The sequence below is a fragment of the Sinohyriopsis cumingii genome, chromosome 11, assembly GCF_028554795.1.
Source record: "Sinohyriopsis cumingii isolate HCF-2022 chromosome 11, ASM2855479v2, whole genome shotgun sequence".
NCBI lineage: Eukaryota > Metazoa > Mollusca > Bivalvia > Unionida > Unionidae > Sinohyriopsis > Sinohyriopsis cumingii.
In genome coordinates, this window is record NC_142971.1 from 62,035,824 (window position 1) to 62,053,042 (window position 17,219).

General features: G+C 37.8%; 1 protein-coding gene across 1 annotated transcript in view; it reads left to right on the forward strand.

The window, feature by feature from the left end:
- The first annotated feature begins 730 nt into the window (after positions 1–730).
- Positions 731–17,219, forward strand: part of LOC149788554 (uncharacterized) — a 70,265-nt gene continuing 53,776 nt past the window's right edge. Inside the window, exon 1 of the mRNA XM_089974587.1 lies at positions 731–1,117. The gene's annotated coding sequence lies outside the window, so the exon portion shown is untranslated. The remainder of the gene's footprint in view (positions 1,118–17,219) is intronic.

A 17,219-nucleotide genomic window follows, 5' to 3' on the forward strand; every position in this document is an offset into this window, starting at 1 on the left:
CCACGCTTGTACTAGTGTATGTATGTTTCTGTCTCTGTTGTGTTTGACCCTCTACCATCATTGTCCCTAGATAGTCCCACCATGTTCAATTCCCCTTGACGCTATACAGATCCACCATGTTCAATTTCCATATGTTAAATTCCCTTGAGGCTATATCCCCCAGGGGTTTCCGTAATGTTAAATTTCCCATTGTCCCTAGACAGTCCCACGATCTATTCCCCATGTTAAATTTCCCATTGTCCCTAGACAGTCCCACGATCTATTCCCCATGTTAAATTTCCCATTGTCCCTAGACAGTCCCACGATCTATTCCCCATGTTAAATTCCCATTGTCCCTAGTCAGACCCACACTATAGTCCCCTGTTCCATTCCCCTTGTCCCTAGACAAGCCCAAACTCTATTCCCCATGTTCAATTCCCCTTGTCCCTAGACAGACCCAAACTCTATTCCCCCCATGTTAATTTCCCTTGTCGCTAGACAGACCCACACTATAGTTCCATGTTAAAATCCCCTTGTCGCTAGAGTGACCCACGATTTATTCCCATGTTAATTTCCCTTGTCGCTAATCTGACCCACGATTTTTCGCCATGTTAAATTTCCATTGTCGCTAATCTGACCGGGGGGGGGGGGGTCTGTAATGCTAATTCCCATTGTCGCTAATGTGCCCCTATTCACTACTTATATATATGCATGCACACGTTAAAAATCCAAATCACATCACACAAATTAAGACGCATGTCAGTGTAACTAGTCCCAGTAGCAGCTACAGTGGGTTACAAAGATGCTTGACTTTGTGTCTACACTTAGAAAAGCCTTGTTGCTGATCGATTCGAAATCGACTGAATACATCATTTCACCTTAACAGTGCAGTATTTCCACTCAGCGGGAAGCTAGCACAACGATTCCTTCAAAACAGACATCGTATGTTATAGGTTTTTGTACCTACATATTGGGCACTTATGCACACTCGAGGATGCAGCATAGTATATACTGGGACTGTATAGCAGCAGTGTAGCGTAGAGAAGGTGAATGAACAGGAATTAGGTCACCTTTCTGGGGAAATACATAGTCTTTGTTCTGACCTTTATAAACGCACTTAAAGGCTAACACAGAACCGGTAAGTAATGCGTGGATGTATGTATGGGGCCCATAGGAATATTCACTCATTGTATGCATTCAGATGTATATTTCCTGTACAGCCCTATTATTTCATGATACATGGTAGCAGGGTCGGCTCTAGACCAAATTGGGCTGCGGGCGAGGAGCGTCTTCGGCGCGCTCCCAGCAACCTTCACTTGTGTCAATACATTTTTTTGTTCTTTTATTTTTACGCCCGAGGTCCAAGTGGTCGCCTCCCCTAAATGTAGCACCCACATGTTGGACAGGTTGATAGCAGGGAACGTTCAGAACCCGACTCTGCTCATTTTAAGACATTTCAGAAATTATATTAGTGTAAGCTAACTACTAGTCTGAGTTTCCTCTGACCCTTGCCACCCCAGTTTTGATATTTTGATATTTATGTTGGGGAGTAGGGTCAGAGTCCATTCCCTATCGAAAATTTGGGATTTGCGACACCATTTGGTGTCGGCATGTGGTAGTCGCTTACTAGCCGGCCCAGGAAATTTGAACGACCTTTCATCGAGATATACCCGCATGACATTGACGGGAATATTATTTATTTTCTCATAAATTGCGATCATATCATTCGTTCTGTCTTTAATCCGCTGACAGACGAGACGAAAGTACGTCGTTGCTGAAATTTCATCTGGATCTGGCCATTCGCATTCCTAGTCACGTGACTACACAACTCTCTACATTCCATTGACATCAGAGGTCATACAGTCACGTGATATCAACAATAAACAATTTTTATGTTGCTGTAGGAAAACAAATCGAACATATAAATGAAAGTCACGTAATTTTTAAAAAAAAATGAAAAAAAACATAAACGTCTCAAAATGCTTATTCTGAAAACAGCGACCAAAAATCTGTAAATGTTAGAACAATTTAAGGAAAACCAGATTCACTACGCAGAGAGCACATGTCAATATGGTAGTCACGTGACACCAACACAAACATTGCTGACTCGTGCTCGGTACTTCTTGAAAATGGTTTTCTCCACCCTGCTGCGATACCGCCAGGTTTCTGGTCGTTGTTCTCAGAATAAATATGTTGAGAATTAAGTGTGTATTATATTTATTTACAAACATTAAGTGACTTCTATGTAATATGTCCAAATTCTATGTATGAAAAAAAAACTTTGGAAATTTGTTTATTGTCGATATCACGTGACTATATGACCTCTGATGTCATTGACATGTTGGTTGCGATATTATATAGTCATGTGACTCCGGATACAAATGACCAGATCCAGATCAAATTTAAGCATTAACATTCTTTCGTTTCGTCTGTCAGCGGATTCAAGAGATGACGAATGCTATGCTCACGATTTTTTAAGAAATAAAATCATATTCCTATCGATTTCGTGCAGGTATATCTCGATGAAAGGTCATTTATTTTTCTGGGCCGGCTAGTAAGAGGTTACCGATGCCGACACCAAATGGTGAATTCCAAATTTTCGATAGAGAATGGACTCTGACCCTACACCTCAACATAAATGTCAAAATATAAAGATATCAAAAATAGGGTGGCAAGGGTCAGAGAAAACCCCGTCTAGCTAACTACCTGTACATATAACATTGACCCCATGGTTTTAAGAGTAAAAGGACCTCGTTTATTTATCAGATTTTATGATAACATCAGGTGAAAGACACATTTAGTATCAATGGAATCGAGAGGAATGAAGACGGTATAATATAGATTTTGTGTCCGTATGACAATTATGTGAACACTAAAACTGCATTATTTTCAGGAACATTAGGCTCGATACCTTGTTTTCTTTGTTCTTTTTAATTATTTCTTAGCATATTAGGTGGGTAATTGGCGTGGCATAATTACACTGGAAATCAAAATTTGTATCTCTGCGTGACACATTATTGTACATGGTAAATTTTCATCGCTTGGGCAAACTGATAGCTTGTAAACAAATAAACTGGTCAAAACCAAAGTGTGGGAGGGATACTGTTAATTTTACAGAAATGCAGATACACAACTTACAGAATGTGTGTGTGTGTGTGTGTGTGTGTGTGTGTGTGTGATTTGAATTTTTAACATAGCTTTAAAAAAATTCAGTCAAATCACTACGATGTTTGCACTGTGGCAGTTTATAGTAATGTCTAGCACTGGGGCGTCATGCCGCAGACATGTATCATGATGTCCCACCCAGTTACGTTATCCTGACACCAGACCGACCAATCCTAGCACTAACATGTTAATGCTGAGCGCCAAGCAAGCCAGCTGTTAAGTACCATTTTCATGTCTTTGGTATGACTTGGCCGGGGTTCAAACCTCAGCACCCGAGGCAGACGCTCTACCCATTAGGCCACCAGAGCGGTCTTATGCACTCCTCGCATAGGCTGATTGAGGCATTGAGAGATCATTAAACCTAACCTCAAGAGCTATTCTGGCTACTGTTTCAGAGCCGTTATGATAAATATTTTCATTCAAAATGGCTCTATGTATTATAGACTTAGAATCACTTTACCGACTGTGTGGTTTATAAATTATACATCAATAGTTTTTAGCTCTACTCGTCATAGATGAAAAGAGTTTATGGGATGGTCAGTTGTCCGTCCGCTGACACAGGTTTGTTATCGCAGGTCTTCCTAAAACTACTCGGAGGATTGACTTGAAATTTGCACACATATTCATTCAATGATCTGATTGGTCCTAAATGAAAAGGGTACTGCTCTGACAACTAATAATTTGTGATCACTGCTCCTCGTGAGTGGGTGCTGTTATCAACATCGGGTTTTCAACAACATACTTCTTATCCCATATGTTTGTCGTAAATGAAAATGGTACCTACGGATTTGACGTGCCATTGCAACCATCATGAATTTTTTTTTACTTGCGACTCCTCCTGAATGGATGGACATAGTAAAAACGGGTTTACAACTAAAAGACTTCTTATGATAGCATGCTGGTCCTAGTTGAAAATCGTGCCGATCTGAAGACCAACATGGCTGCCATTACAGCCACAATGAATACCATGTTATCGTTCTCCTGAACGGATGGTCATATTAGCATGGAATTTTCACTAAAACATTTTTTAGGGTGTCTACTTGGTTCTTACTGAAAATGGTGGCGATCATATGTCCAATATGGATGCCAAAGTGGCCATCTTGAAAATCATGTTATTTCTGCTTCTCGTGTATGGATTGTCTTAGCTGCATGTGGTTTTCATGATATGACTTTTTGTGATGTCTTCTTGGGCGGAAGTGAATATCTTCTTATTGCTGATACTGAATCGAAAGTATTATCTTGAAAATATTTTTTAATCTCTACATCTATTCAAATGGATGCGATATCAGCTCGGTCTTTTGACGAGTAAACTTCTTATAATACCGAGTTGGTCCTAAATGAAAATGGTCCCTGTCACACATTCAATATGGCTGCGACAAATGTCTTAAAAATCTTTTTGTAGCTTCTTCCGTGAGTAGGCGATTATTATGTCGGATTGTTTTCGAAATTTTAAATGAAAATGATGACAGTCGTACATCCAGTATGGTTGCAACGACTACTGTCTTCAAATTTTATTGTCACGACTTCTTGGGAATGGATGATCATTATGACATGAGGTTTTCAACAAAAGACTTCTGATGATGTCTACCATTTTCTATAAAAAAGGGTGGGGGATGGATATCTAATATGTGCACCACGGCAGAGAATTTTGAGAATTGTATTATTGCCCAATAATATCAAAGATATTTTAGATCACTCGCCAGTCAAAATATATAAATGGTGTTATCTTGAACTTTTTAAAATTATTTTGTCCCATTACAGGATGATTCCCTTTGAGGTTGTCTTTTTCCACAGTTTTTCTCTACATATGATACGTTACCGTAGTACAATAACCTTGAAATATTTGTGTATTATTGATGAAATTCAGGACACACTTGTAATGGGGCTACTGTTTACTAGGTAAAATGCAGGACAAATTTGTCATGGCATTACTGTTTGTTTGGAACCAAACAGGACAAGTTTGTAATGACAGTACTGTTCATATGGGACAATACAGGACAAGTTTGTAATGGCAATACTGTGTATTTGGGGCAATACGGGACAAATTTGTAATGACAATACTGTTTGTTTGGTGCAAACTAGGACAAGTTTGTAATGACAGTACTGTTTATATGGGACAATACAGGAAAAGTTTATAATGGCAATACTATGTACATGGGAAAATACAGGACAAATTTGTAATGGCAGTACTGTTTGTATGGGACGATAAAGGACATGTTTCAATGGCAGTAATACTTATATGGGACAATACAAGACAAATTTGTAATGGCAATACTGTTTATATAGGACAATACATGACATATTTGTAATGGCAATGCTGTATATATAGGACAATACAAGACAAATTTGTAATGGCAATACTGTTTATATAGGACAATGCAGTACATATTTGTAATGGCAATACTGTTTATATAGGACAATACAAGACAAATTTGTAATGGCAATACTGTTTATATAGGACAATACAGGACATATTTGTAATGGCAATATTGTTTATATGGGGCATTACAGGACAAGTTTGTAATGGCAGTAATGTTTGTTTGGGACAATACAGGACAACATTGTAATGGCAAAACTGTTTGTTTGGGGCAATACAGTACAAGTTTGTAATGACAGTACTGTTTATATGGGACGATACAGGACAATTTTACCATGATAATAATGTGTATATGGGACAATATAAGACAAATTTGTAGTGACAATACTGTTTGTTTGGTGCAAAACAGGACAAGTTTGTAATGGCAATACTATTTATATGAGACGATACAGGACAAATTTGTAATGGCAATACTGTTTGGGGCAATACAGGACAATTTTGTAATGACAGTACTGTTTATATGGGTCGATACAGGACAAGTTTATAATGGCAATACTGTGTATATGGGACAATACATGACAAGTTGTAATGACAATAATGTTTGTTTGGGGCAATACAGGACAAGTTTGTAACGGCAGTACGGTCTATATGGGATAATACAGGACAACTTTGTAATGGCAATTCTGTCTATAATGGACAATACAGGGCAAGTTTGTAATGGCAACACTGTTTGTTTGGTGCAAAACAGGACAACTTTGTAATGGCAGTACTGTTTTTATGGGACGATAAAGGACATGTTTTTAATGTCAGCACTGTTTATATGGGACAATACATGACAAATTTGTAATGGCAATACTGTGCGGGACAATACAGGACACGTTTGTAATGGCAGTAATGTTTATATGGAACGATACAGGACACGTTTGTAATGGCATTATTGTTTATATGGGACAATACAGGACAAATTTGTAATGACACTACTGTTTGTTTGGTGCATTACAAGACAAATTTGTAATGGCAATACTGTTTGGGGCAATACGGGACAAATTTGTAATGACAATACTGTTTGTTTGGTGCAAACCAGGACAAGTTTGTAATGACAGTACTGTATATATGGGACAATACAAGATACATTGTAATGACAGAACTGTCTATATGCGACAATACAGGACAAGATTGTAATGGCAACACCGTTTGTTTGGGGTAATACAGGACAAATTTGTTATAACTGCGAGTTGCTACTGTAGAACTAACAAAGATGATATACGAGCTTACTTAATTTGTGTTTAAGTCATTTATCACCAGCTACTACGATGTACTACTATGACAGACGATCACTTATCCGGCCTCATTCTTCGCTAGCCAAGGTTCAGATATGTTAACCCTACCTACACCTTGGCGGATCGAGCAGATATTTTAGTGATTTGTCCTAGTGACATCGTTTGGATTTCATCAGTTGCCCTCCCTTACTATGTAAAGCCAAGTAACAAATAGCGTGTAACAGCGGTGTATTGTACATCAGCAGAAGATGGTGGAGGCAATCGACATCAGAACGATACTCTGTAGGTTTAACATAGAAAGTATGATTACGTCCTACAGAGAACCCATTACAGATGTATTTGAGTGGAAGTTATTTGTACAAACACGGACCGGCAGCGGAAATGAGCTTATTTATGAGTCCGTTCAAACTGTGTGCTCCCCTTGCCTCGATCATTAAGGAACAGTGTTCAAATTTTGATTGAATGCGGTGGCTTGCGGTCGCATCCAATGAAATTCACAAACCCTAAGCACAGAAATATTTGCTCAATCCGCCAAGGTGTAGCTAGTGTTAACATATTGGAACCTTGGCTAGCGAAGATGAACCGGCTGTTTTTATAGTCTGTCGAACTAAACACACTCAACGTTTATTACGCAACGAAGCTTGGCAGTGTGCTTATTGGAATGCTAGATCAACAAATCTTGACTGATGGAGGGTGGAAGGTAGGTGGATCGGGGGGAATTGTCACTTTAGTTAAGATGTGTGTAAATATACGATCATAACTTTGACACAACGTTGACAGTTGCGTACCCCTCCCCCATTTATTTGTTAGTACCCGGCCTAAATTTTCAAGCCAATATCATAGGCCAGTAAATATTAAATATGTTTCTTCTGATTGGTTAGTCAGAACAATAACGTCATTCCTGTAACTCTTAGTTTGGAAACTTTCTCCCGAAGTGCAGTAACTGCTTGTTATTTTATGTAGGCACGGTGCATCATGGGAAAACAAGTACGGAGATTATGTACTTTCGCTAGAGATGAATAATGATAGTTTTCTGTCAGTCGGAACATCCTCGGTCTCTTCAGTCAAGCTGAGAACTAAACATCAGATTATTTCGTCGTCAGTGAGATGTACAATTTTTTTTCTCACGTAGAACAATATGACGGCAGTAAGGGACAAAGTGACAGTTGCAACAATGTCGGCCTTATGTGCTTCGTTACATATGCTGTGCCCTCCACCATAGGCTAATTAACAAACACCAAATTTATGTGTATTTCTACAACTACTTCATAGGTTATTTCAAGAGTTTACGGAAATGACCGAAGGATGTTCCTGTAAGGTAAATGCAATTTCACGAGCACCGAAAGTGTGACGTTATTGTCAACGCACCTCCACTTCACGAGTCTTATATGTGTTTAGGCAAAAATTTGCGCGGGGTTCTGTTTATTTATATAACACCGAAGGGATTAAATCAGACGCGTACTGCCAATGGGACAACTCACTTCTCAATGATTTGGTGTTGTCAGTATTATTCAATTCTAAGTGCCTGAATCAGATTCAGGCGGTTAATATTGACAGTTGGCCAGAATATTAATCCAAGCATTCTGGATATTTGATACCAGAGCAGTGCTGGATTTAGGCATAAGCTAAACAAGCTACAACTTAGTGACTCAGAGTCTGAAGGAGCACCCTGAAGGAGCAGCAGAGGGGGTGAACAGACTACTTGCTTTAAACTCCATTTATGAATATAAAACCTAATACGAAACAAAAGACGAAGAAGAAAGAAATAAGTTCAATAACGTCAAACCAAAGCCTCTAACTGATTGAGAGTTTCTCTAATTGGGTTACTTTATCTTTATCGTTCGTGTTTTTCAAAATTTTGTTTACACATCGTGACACTCATTTGTGGTCGCACCCTCTCTACTGCTATAAATGCGTGAGTAATTAAATCATTAATATATCAATCTCTTAACCAAATATTTTATCAAGACCTATACGATATCGCGATCGAGGATCATGCTAATTTATTGTTATAAATCCGTGTGGAGTAGATTTTGATTTTGAAAATAAGTTTTTGAACTTAGTCATGTCCATATCCCCACTAAACCAAGTCTGATGACTAGTTGGCAGATTTTCAAAATAATTGGGGTAGATATTATAAATGTTGTAATACCAAATACTGCGAGCTTGTATACACTGGTAACCTCAGCGCGATGTTTGATAGATTTATTGAGTGGTGACCATAATGCTTGTCCAGACGCTACTGTATATACTACATTGTCGGTAGTTTATTTCATTTCGGAGAGTGTAAAACCAACAAATGCTGATTTTTCAAAGAACGCATCAATAATTCTATTTATTCTTTTGCGATAATTCAAACAAGTATTTACATGAGTAGTATAATGAGATCCAAATGTTGTCATTTAATTATTAACTGAAACTAACGAGTTCTTCATTGGAAGGATGCATTTTGTTATTATACATATTGAGAGAACCAGCCATTGTATCACCGGATTTTTATTCTAGACCACGAATACTAATATCGTTGACACAATAACACCGGGTTTAATTTGTCCATTATTATCAAACACACTGATATTATTTTCAGTTTCTCCAATAATTTTAACGATGATATCTTTCAATGAAAGATTACTTGTTTTTAATTATCCATGCTTATCTTGAAATACAACCACTTGGTTTGGATCTACATTTGCAATATTTAATAATTCAGATATTTCATCACTAATCTGTTTACTCACATTTTCATGGGTTATTCCGTCGGTTTTTTTGTTTTTGTTTACATGAAGATCTTCCGTAAATATCAACCATTATACTTTAAGATCTGTTTAAAACGTCGCGTCTACTTGTATAATAGTGCACGACTTTATGAGGTGGTAATGTTGATGATGACACAGAGTCAAGTACAGAAATTACTCCACGGCCACATATTGGCGGATCGGTTACTGTTTTTGTTGGTACTGTTGAATACCAGACCGGAGTTTTTATTGTGTTTACGTAATTTAAAAATTATTTTTGGTGGAGCCAGTCCATGCGAATCAAAATAAATAATTGGATCAATCGCAAATGACACCCAGTGAGTACCAGGATAAGAACTAGTATCGAGATTAATAATACCAGTCTCAGTATTGTATGACTGTTTTTGGTAATTGATCACGCAAAAAAACCCAGTTGAAATCGTTTATATTTAACTTTTTAGCAGCATCAAGTAAATCAAAATTTGACATTGGAAGAATTAAGGAATTGTTCCTGGAAGTCTCAGACCTTTCCCATATCAATAAGGGGTTCATGGTAATCTTAGACCCCTTCCCCTCTTTTTAAATCCTTGTCCTGTTGATTTCTTTAATGCCATCTCAAGTGCAGCTGCTCTTGCAACAGCTGGGGCTGCAGCAGCTATTAACGCTGGTATAGCTGCAAGATGTGAAAATATACCCCTTGTTTTAATTGAGTCTTTAACTACACTAGCAGAAAGATTGAGTTTAACGCATGTGTTTGATTGTTTGACATCATTAAAATGCCTGAGGTGACGTTCTGACAATGATAGTTTATTTTGATCACCTGTCATCTGTTCTTTATTTTGGTGATATTTTTATTCCAGTGTTATTTGCTGAATTTGATTGAAGCATTTTAATCTGATCAGGAGTCAGAGTAACGCTAACATGATGATATGACATTATAAATATTGAGAGCGATTTAATTACATGTTTTCTACGAGAGTGTCAATAACTCATTCGTCCACCAACACCTTCAAGTATCATTGCTTTGTCTGAAAGAATAACTGCGATTGATCTATAATTAAGCTAGCACATGGGTTCACGCGAGCTTTAAAATGGATATCAACGACAGATTGTTTAAATAAGTCTATATGCTCCAGCGGAAAGTTATAGATCGGAAACAGTGTTGTGAAATCTAACTGTTTGTAAACCGTTATCTAGATTTTGATCACGTCCCATAAACGTCATTAAGCGATGATATCCATGTGCTACATAATTGTTTTCAAAATTTAACAATATATCTTCAGATGGTTCTTGATGTCCATTTATCCTTAAAGAAACTTCACTAACTGCTAGGTCGTCAAATATCATATGACTATGTACTTGTGAGTTTAGTCGTGTAGTATTTTGTAAAGCGATAAATATGTCTTGGTGCAGAAACTCATTGTTGCGACGCAATACACCATGTGAACAACCCAGCGACATTACTCTAAATGCTATATGTGGTCATTGTCAACCATGATAACAATGATTTTGCGCCTGAAGTCGTAAAAGTAATTAATATTTTTTCTTCAGCAATTGATGGAGTCATCACTGGCATCCACAGTGAAAGCTTTGTTAATAGTATTTTGCCGATAGGGCGCCAAAGTGCATCATCATCATTAGCTTTTCTTACAAGTACAACTGTATGTTTCGCTCCAAAGATAACTTTTCTGACATTTCTACAAAATCCAATGATATAAGACAGAGGAATTGCGCATGAAAATCTTCTACATACAGCAAATCCCAAATTAGAAGTTTCGTTTATTGATACAATTGCTGGTGTAGCTGCAGCTCCTGAAGCGTCTTTTACATTACCCTCGACTTCCCTGATGTATTGAGGATGATTAGTATTATCTTTTACAAACATCATTGACGGACCAGCGGATCTGTATAATCATATGAATATCTAGCTAAATTTATTATCGTTGTAGCAACATCAACGTCGTTTTGAATTGTTTCAATATTTCTTCCGTCAACCATGTATGTAGCGCTATCAAACACCGCCATAATACCATTATTAACAAAACCAAAGCTAACCGCAGCACCATATAATGGATCATCTGCTTTTATAAGGTATCCTTCTACTTCAATACATGCTTCAGCAGGTAAGAAATATCTGCTTGTATTTTGAACTTGTAATTCGATTCGACCACGTTGATTTGGTACAAGTGCCTCATAAGAATAATATTGATAATCGCGTATAGATCCATCTTTAAGAACTGGTGCGTCCATATCAAACGCTGGATCGGATATACGCTTAAACACTTTATTATAACTATTTTCGTCTAACACGAAGACCACTTCCTGAAATACAACTTGTATTTACCGGCATAATTTCATTAGTCAACTTTGTAGGAACAACTTCATTAACAGCCAACTTTGCTGGTTCTTGATTTGCAGCTTGATTTATTATTTTACTGATATTTGCAGACATAATTTCAGTGCTGGGTAATTTTACTGGCCGTCGTTTTCTTCGTCCCAATCGAGTTAATCTTTCTTTGATTGCTGAAAATGCTTTACCGGCAACATTACCAACACCAACAGCACTGATACCTTTATCGCAAATGGCGTCGATAGTTTCATTACTAATTGTTTTGCAATCGTTATTGCTTTTGGAACTATTCTCTTAAATGAACCTTGAACAATATCACCCAGCCAATCTCCGTAAATTGTTTTGTAGGTTGGCAATCGTGAGTTTGCTACCCTATCTATTACATGTACACGTTGAGCATTGTGTATAATCATTTTTAAATTTCCTGCTGATTAAGTAATTGTTTTCAGTCGCTGTAATAATTATCAACAATGTCATTAATGAGAAATAATAAATAGTATTATCGACAACACCGCCTGCAAGTAATCTTCGACAAATATCAGATATTTCATTAATACTTTCTGGAGAATTATTTCCTGCGCGTTTTCCTACGATCAGAATTTCTAGTGGGTCAACATTGGCAAGAACACTGTCAGGACAAATTCCTATTCCACTTCCTGTTTTGGTTCAGGTTTTCCAATCAGTATAAAAATCTTAATCTTTTTGTCTCAATTTTTCTTCTCGTTCTCTTGCATATTCATGAAATAATTTATGGGGGAAAATATGTTCATACTTAGAACCAAGTGTGATTAAGCCTATATTATCAATCCAATCATCATTTGTCAAAGATCTATATTCGGGTTTTAAATATATATCTCTTTCATCATATTTTGCAGCAATATCTAATGTTTTAGAATAATCCACATTCGTAATTGTGTCTAAACCTTTAGGTGTACATTATTTTTCAGCTTCAATTTCAGCTCTAGAAGGTTGATAAGATTGAGGTTCAGATTTGGTTGGTAATTTTACTTTTGTCGTTGTTGAGGAATCTGAAGAAGTTGTTGAGGAATTTGAGGAAGCTGTTGAGGAATTTGAGGAAGTTGTAATTTGTGGTTGTTTAGGTTGTTCTCTTTTGCTTCTTTTTCAAAGTTTTCAAAATCAGGATCATTATCTTTGAGATAATCTTGATTAGTAGAGATATGAATTACATCTCTAACCCAATCATCTTTTGTCCAAAAATCGGCATATTTCGTTCTTACATATTTCCCTATAATTTTATAATTTGCAGCAACATCATAAACTTCTGATTTTGCATTCGCGATAGCATTAAAACCTTTTCTCGTCAATTATCTTTAAGAGAAACGTCAGATTTAGGAGGTTGAGAAGGTTGTTGTTTTTGTGACTCTGCATACAATCTATTTATCTCAGTAATATATCGATGATATATTATGTCATCATCTATAACCTGTCCTTTGTTGCAAGATATGCGATATACCAATTTAAAAAGTTTATCAACATTTACACCAGCATACGCAGGTTTTAAAAGCATCATTTTTTAAAAAGAAAAGCTACCATTGCAGCATTCAGTAAATTTTCCTCCTTACCTTTTCTAAGTTCTTCTACAGCACATTCTCTAAACAAACATTAATCAATGGAATATTTTCTTTTCTTACTTTAGGTTTAAGTTTTGGTTCAAGATCTTTTTTTATTTCACCTAAACCTTCAAGCATCTCTTATTCCTTGCCAGTAGGTTGAGCGGCAGCTATTTTACCTGGAAGATCTCTTAAAATTCGTTTTGTCTGTTTGATTCTTCTTGCTATCTTCAGTTTGATCAGCAGTTTGTCTTATTACTGGAAGAAGACCTTCAGCAGCTTCTGCAACGTTTTCAGTAACCTTTATAACAGGTTTTAAAAATATATCTTTATCTTCTGCATATTCAACTTGTGCTTCTTGTCGTTCTTGCAGTTTTTGTTTGAGAGCATCATGAACTGGAAGATATCTTCTAATTGCTTCTAATCTTTCTCTAGCTAGTCTGCTAGTGTAAGATTTCATTATTGATATAATAATGATTTAATTACCCACACAATATAGCAGCAGAGAGGGTGCGACCACAAATGAGTGTCACGGTGGGTAAACAAAATTTTGAAAAACACGAACGACAAAAAGATAATGTAACCCAGTTAGAGAAACTCTCGGTCAGTTAAAGACTTTGGTTTGACATTATTGACCCTAATGTTTTGGGTTTTTTACGTATGAGGTCTTATGTTCATAAATGGAGTTTAAAGCAAGTGGTCTGTTCACCACCTCTGCTGCTGAAGGAGCCTCTCAAAGTGATTTTGTACCAAATATGGTCTCCACAGCTTCCCACAGCTTAGGGCCTCGCTATGTCTAAATCCGGCACTGTACCAGAGACTGTCAACAGGTTCGGTTCAGTTGTTTATCTTCTCATGGTTAACTCATCCTTGGCCAGTTCATGTCCTTGGATGTAAAATTAATTAAAATCCTTTATCTCTAACCATTATTAAAACAAGAGCAGAGTGGGAGAGCAGGCAGTTATGTAGCTGGGCTTGGTACTATAAGCAACACTGGTTTTAGTTTTTGTGAACATTTTAGCTTTATTTTACATAACTTGTAGGACCCTTACTTGGTTTTTATGTGTACTTTGAACCCGAATGTACCATTTTGGTGGCAGCGGTACCGATTCCAAAAAATCCGAGTGAATTATTCGGAATTGGTCAATAGGTTGAAATTGTATTCGACAATTCTGGAAGCTGTGGATTCAGTGAACCTGTGTGTGATATTAGCAGTGAATGGTTGTACTAAGTGTATAACGTACAGTTGTTGGCTGCTAAGTGCAGATGATTCCAATAATTCGGTGAAGTTTTTGGAAAAGTTCATTACGTTGGAATTGTGTTCAACAATTCTGAAAGCTGTGAATTCAGCGAATATGTGTGTGATGTGTACTGTGCGTATAACGTACAGTTGTTGATTGCTAAGTACAAAGTGTATATCTTCGTAGATAAGAAAAACTTGTATGATGGCTGTGAATATAGTGATAGAACCTACAGTGCGTACATATAGTTTGTCAGTATGTCGGTTGCTGATGACGTAGAAGTTGACTGAGCAACGTTTGCTTCAGGACGACCTCGAAGAAAAGCAGCCGTTCAGAATTTGATGGTATTTGCAGATACTGAGATTCCGGAGAATGAAGGGGAACTTCACCTTCAGCACATGCAACCACCCAAGGAAACAAAGCGAAAACCTAGTGCAAAGACACATGACAGAGAACTGGAGTTAAGACAGAAGGAGATCGAATGAGAAATGGAAAAACTAGAATTAGAAAGAGAAAAATTAGGAATGGAATATGAATTGAAAATGATGCGTTGGGAAATCGAGTGAGAAAGAGTAAAACTTACAGAAAAGGAACAAAGAACGACCATCTGGAATATAATAACAGGCATTGTTATTGGTGCAAGCAATATAGACATACTGCGTTGGATTGTCAAAAGGATGACGTGAAGTATCCTGGAATTCCCGCTACATATTTTGCTAAGCAAAACGATTCATAAGAGGCTCATTCACAAGCATGAAAAATAAATGGAGGCGAGGTTATGTTTGTGAAGGACACTTGACTCAGATATAACCTTGATAAGAGAAAATCTCTTTGACAACCATTTTCCGCACAGTTGTATGTGATACATGTCGACATTCCGCATTAAAAGGGACTGGCGCAAGTGAGGATTTGTCTCAAATTTAGCCGCTGAAGCTCTATTGCGGATGGATATCCTTAGTAAGAAAGGGGCATTTGTTGGTACGAGGTCGTTGGTTAAAGGAATCGGCGATGGTAGGACTGTGGAAAATAGTGACCAATGTGAGGATGAGAATATGAATGAAGTTGTCAACAACAGCATCGAGACAGCAGATACTGATCAGCATGATGACATTGAAGTTGACAAGCTTTCATCAATGAATGCAGACATGTTGTCGAAACTACAGATTGCGGATATTTCACTGCAGAGTATTAGAGAGAAGTCCTTTGCTACTCGTGAAGATGATGAGCCAGCGGCATTGTTCTGGGAGAATGATATTTTGCGGCGGAAATGGAAATCTGGTGATGGTTCGCGTGGAGGGGTGCAAATTGTTGTACCAGCAGGATTACGAAAAGTGGAAATGGAGCTGGCACACGATCGATCCCTTGCAGATCACATAGATATGGAGAAAACTAAAACGTGGATTCTCCAATCGTTCGTTTGGCGTGGAATGTTTTCAGATATAACAAGATATTGTACATCGTGTCATGAATGTCAGATGACGTCAAAACGGACTGCAGGTGGGAAAGCACCAATGGTTTTACCACCCGTGAGAACAGAACTGTTCTAAAGAATTGTTGTGGATATTGTAGGACCGTTATCTAGAATGAAGTCTGGACACATATACATTCTGACGGTCGTTGATAATGCTACGAGATATCACAAAGCTTTTCCGCTGAAGGATATGTAGGCAACAAGCGTAGTTGTTTAGCCATGCTGGTTTTCCAAGGGTCATATTAACCGACAAATAGACCAACTTCACTAAAACTTTAATCGAAACAGTTGTATGAGCTATTGGATATCCGTGGAGTTACAACAACGCCTTATCACCCACAAGCGAATGAAACGGTAGAACGTTTTAACGGGACGTTGAAGTCATTGTGGTGGAAGCTCTGGACAGACAACAAGAATGAATGAGATGATTGGTTACCATATTTGTTGTTTGAATACTCGAAGTCTCACATGAGGAAACTGAATTCGCACCCTTTGAGATGGTATACGGTTGGCCAGTTAGAGGGCCAATGCCGATTTTACGAGGTTTGTTTATTGGAGAAAAGGATACGAGGAAAAAGTCAGCTGTGGAGCATATTGTGAATATGCGTGAGAAGCTGACCGACATCGGAACTGTTCTCGAAGATAAACAGTTGCATTGCTGAAGGAAAATCAGGGAATTGTACGATCGTCACATGAAGACAAGATAATTTAGTCCAGGGGATGAAGTCTTTATTATCTTGCCGTCAATTCGTCCAAGATGAAGACAAAATGGCAGGGACTTAATCGTGTGGTCCGAAAGGTAAACGATGTTAATAACAAGGCATCTGTACCCGGTAGGCGCGATATGGTAACATATCATGTAAACGTACTGCGTGGATACAAGAGTGCTGTGCTGCTGCCAATGCAGGCAGACGAGAACGATGGCGTGGATGTTGATTCTCCTCCAAGAGCAGGTGAAAGTGACGCTGGCGATAAGCTAGGGGTAAACTCGACAAAGGAGCAACAAGTAGATATTATAAATCTTTGCAACGAATTTCAGGATGTTCAAAGCCAGACAGTGGACGCATTGTTGTAAACCAACTGTTTTATATAATTCGGGAGGGTGTGTGC